Source organism: Spermophilus citellus (assembly GCF_964194105.1).
Source record: "Spermophilus citellus genome assembly, chromosome: 2".
Lineage (NCBI taxonomy): Eukaryota > Metazoa > Chordata > Mammalia > Rodentia > Sciuridae > Spermophilus > Spermophilus citellus.
Window position 1 is genome coordinate 123206532 of NC_138183.1, and position 4349 is coordinate 123210880.

Genomic DNA, 4349 nt, shown 5'->3' on the forward strand with positions numbered 1-4349 from the left:
CAGACATTCATTAATAAGGAATCTTCGAATGTGAATATTCCAAAAATTTCTCTAAGCCATCTGATCAGAACAACTGTCTCTGAATATTACCTTACTTTGGAAGGTATTGGCATACATTTGAATTAAACTCAAAAATTTTCAAAATAAGCCATAATTAAAAAAACTATTCTATGTTCAAACTAAAACAATTTTAATAGAACTTTCCTTTCCAGAAACAATAAAGGAAACAAGGCATTTTGTAAAATGTGGTCCTGAACAAGTCACAGTAAAAAATAAATATATACTTAACTCCACCTCCTCAAAACAGAGGCTACTTTCTGCTCTGCAGCCTTGGAAACAAGGTGAAGAACAGCCTATAAGCAACTTCGGGTAGGGGGTTGCCAAAACAAAGCTCAAGCAGTTGAACATGAACACCTCAGAAGAATTTGGGGGAACCTGACCAAAGAATCTGAATTGTATTTTTAATAACTAATACAAAGGTGAAGTGGTTCCTCCTAAGTAGCAGTGCTGCTGGGGCCTGGCCCAGTCCCTTGCTCACCTATACTATGCTCCTGAGCAAACCCCAATGCTTCTGCTCCAGGAGAGACTGTTTCCCTTTAGAGGTTCAGTGTCCAGGGAGCTCTTTGAGTGTATGAAGAGGTGAGCGGCGACTCCACGGGGTATTTTAAGGCTTGGAGTCAGATTTTTTTTTTCCTAACACAACTAGGTAGAGTCCATGTGTCAATGGCCTGTCTCCAGTTTGTTCTAACTTCTTACCACACATTTGTAGATCTAGGACCGCAGACCTTTGCTATATCATCATAATCACATCTAATGTCCATCCTAACTTATGATTCATATTCTGTGCCTGGAAACAGTCCCTGTATTTAACAATAATACCTACACATAAAACAATCCACTGTTACAACTTATATGGTCACAAAACATTAATGATCTTCGATAGACCAAGCAAATGTTTTTAACCATAATTGTCGTGCATCAAATTCACAGCCAGAATCCCCAAGATCAAAAAAAAATTTGCACAATACAAATAATAACTTAAAATATACATACACATACATACACACACTCTCACACACACTTCTTACAGAACTGTGCTTGGGGAAACTCCATTTGTTGAGTGCCACTGAAGGCATATTTTGCTAAATTGCTGCTCCAGGTATTTTTGTTTGGAAAATCTATCACAGTAGGGCACAGCTGTTTATTGGATGAGCAGAAAAGAAAGATATGCTTGTGGCAACCAGAAAGTTTTAAGGTCTTTCAAGTTGTATAAAATGGACCTGCAGAAACGTTTAAGTGTTCTCAGGATGCAAAGTTTTGGAGCTGAAATGTGATATCAAACCAGTTGCAAAAAGTGTACAGCAGCCATCTCTTGAGGTCAAACCTGGTACCCAGATAATGCAAGAAAGCTTCAGGACACATAGCTTGTTGGTCTTGTCCCATATCGCCGCATAATCTGATCATGTGTGAATTTCACAAAAGATTCATACTGTTCTGCTAGTTTGGTGTTGAGGATTTGCTCATACTCCTCCCGAATTTTATCTTCATAGTCTTTTAAAAGCCTCTCACATATTATTCCAACTTGTCGAAGGGTAAAGGTGGGCTGGTCCTTCTTCATCCAGGGGGAACCTGGAGAACTAGGTGCTGTGAGTGCTGAGGAGTGAGGCTGGCTTTCTGAAGTACAAGCTTCACTGTGATTGAGAACAACTTCTAAATGTCTCCACCTCTGATAACGACTATATTCTTGCTTTATGTTCTGAAAATTTTGCTCCGGAGTTGGAAGGCGCTGCTCGCTGCCGGGCGGGGCGGGCTGCTGGAGAGTCTGCTGGCGGGGTCTGCGTCTGAAACGGTGGCGGCGGCTCCGCGTCCGGGGGCCTGAGGCCCGGAGTGGGGCCGGGCAGAGGGGCGCAGCGCCGCGCATCGGAGAACCGGGGCTTAGCAGCGCCGCCTGGAACTCCATGGGCCGCTTCAGCGTCGCGCCGCACGCCATGACGCTGAGGGGCCAGGGACCAGGGGCGGACACGGCGGCTGCTGCGGCCCAAGCTCCGGCTCCTCAGCGGGGCTCGCAAGCCAAGCCGGCTCCAATGGCCTAACTTTTTTTATTCTCATTGATGTACTTTAAATATTGAGGCTTCTTTTAGGAATAATTATCTTTAAGATAGAAAAAATAATTCTTTTAATATTTATTTGAATGATTTTCTGGTACTAATGAATTTTCTCCCTTTTTGCTCTATGAAAGCATATTTATTTCGCCTCTTTGTGCAGGATATTCTACCTAAATATAGAAGTTTAGAACAACAGATTCATTTTTCTTTGAGCATTTTGACTTTTACATATTTTTGTCATCTGGCATCTATTATTTCAGATAAGAAGTCATTTATTCTTATTGTTATTCCACTTAACAGAGTGTTTTTTTCTTTTCAACTGTTATGGATATATTTGTAGTAGTCTGCTTTCCATTACTATAACATATACCTGAGATCATTGTCTTATAAGGAGAAAAAGCTAATTTTGGCTCATAGTTTGAAAAGTTTTTGTCCATTATCAGTTTTTCCTATCATTTTGAGCTAGGCTGCACATAGAGAATGTGACAAAACAAACTGTTCACCTCATGATCAGAAAGCAAACAAAGGAAGAGAAATGGGGCTAGGGTTTCACAATGTCCTTTAGGTGAACTTTAATAACCTAAAAACCTTCTATTGTGTTCTGCTTCCTAAAGTTTCCATCACCTCCCAAAAGTACCATTTTGAGGCCAAACATTTAACACACGGACCTTTGGGGAATATTTAATATCTAACTCACAGCAACTTTTTTTATATTTATTCTCAAGAAATTGGACATGATGAATCTAAGTGTGATTTTCTTGAATTTCTCTTGCTTAAAATTATTCCATCTCTTAAAATGTTAATTCTCGATTCTTTCATCTCCTTCTTAATTCCTGATTATTCATATATTGGGCCATTTGATGATTTTTCCCCTTGATACTGTTATTTCTTAATTTATTTCCCCACTTTTGGTTGCTTCAATTTAGATTTTTATTTTATAGATTCTTTCCTTTTTTAAAGGGCAAAAATCACTCAGAATGTGGCAACTCATGGTATTTTACCATCTTACCTCAACTACTGTCCATATGCAAGGCTTTCCACATACCCACATCTGTGAAAGTGAAATTTCTAGAAAGAGATATAAGCATAGATATAAATAGTTAAAAAGTTAATTTGTCTGCTTTCTTTCTTTTTTCTTTTTTGAGCTGCCTTTCTCAAAGGTCAGAAACATTAAACTTCAAGGATTGTCCAAAGAATCTTGATGGCAAATTTTGTTTGGGAGAGAGGGATTGTAACCATATACACACTGGGAAGTGCTGTTTAGATCCTCTTTATCAAAGAATTTGCAGTTGTACTGAAGTCAGTAATTTTAGCTGCAAATAACAGCAAACCCCACCATTTGTGGCTTATATAATAAAGATACATGTTATCTTAAATGATAATCAGAATTCTAGATGAAAGTAGTTCTGGAGTCTGCTCAGCAGGTAAACATTAACATGAATCTCATAGTAGAATTTAATAGTAGAAATTAATTTAATAGTAGAAAGCTATTACATGAATTTAATAGTAGAAAGCTCCAATCTTTAAGTAAACTCAATGCCCCCCTCAAGTTCAGACATACACCTTGTCCTATGGCATGCTCCCCACCCCAGGAAGCCTACATTGGTTGACTGAATAAGGAAAGTGGATAAAAGTCTGGTCACTTAGCCCAATATGGGATACTGATAAGCAATAGTTACTGGAAAGATCAATGCTGGGTTAAGACTTCGTTGGGTCTTTATTAATGTTTGACTTCTTCCTTTTCTCAATCCCATTTCGTGCCTCTCCTGTTTTTTTCACTGGCATTTATTCCTAACAGTGTAGTATATCACAAAATCTTTAACAGCATCTTATTTTATACAACCAAACAAATCAAGTTTAAAAACTGATTCACTTACTGATTGGTTACCAAAAGACCCCACAGAGCAGATTAACAAAGCTTTAGGTGAATGTCTTAATTTCTAATCAGAAATGAGGATAAGAAACAACTTTTTATTCACATGAGATAGATTACAATGTACCTTTACAATTTTGTGCTAAAGCTCTGTTAACTCTTCTGTTTCTATTGTATATTGTGAAGAAATTTGGACCATCCAATTTTTTTTCAGATTGCTATATTGATCCATTGCATGAATGATGTTAAGCCAATTTGGCATTCCAAAGGTATACCCTTCAGAGTGAAGATAAACCCTGTAATAATTCAAGAGCTGGGAACATCTCTTATATTGTAGGAACCCAGTAGTTAGGAGCATAGTGAGCTATTCT

At 38.3% G+C, this 4349-nt stretch overlaps 1 pseudogene across 1 annotated transcript; it reads right to left on the reverse strand.

The window, feature by feature from the left end:
- Positions 1-411: 411 nt before the first annotated feature.
- Positions 412-2005, reverse strand: LOC308642363 (akirin-1-like; annotated as a pseudogene). Its single transcript has one exon. The product of its transcript is annotated as an akirin-1-like (transcript).
- Between the last annotated feature and the right edge of the window lie 2344 nt (positions 2006-4349).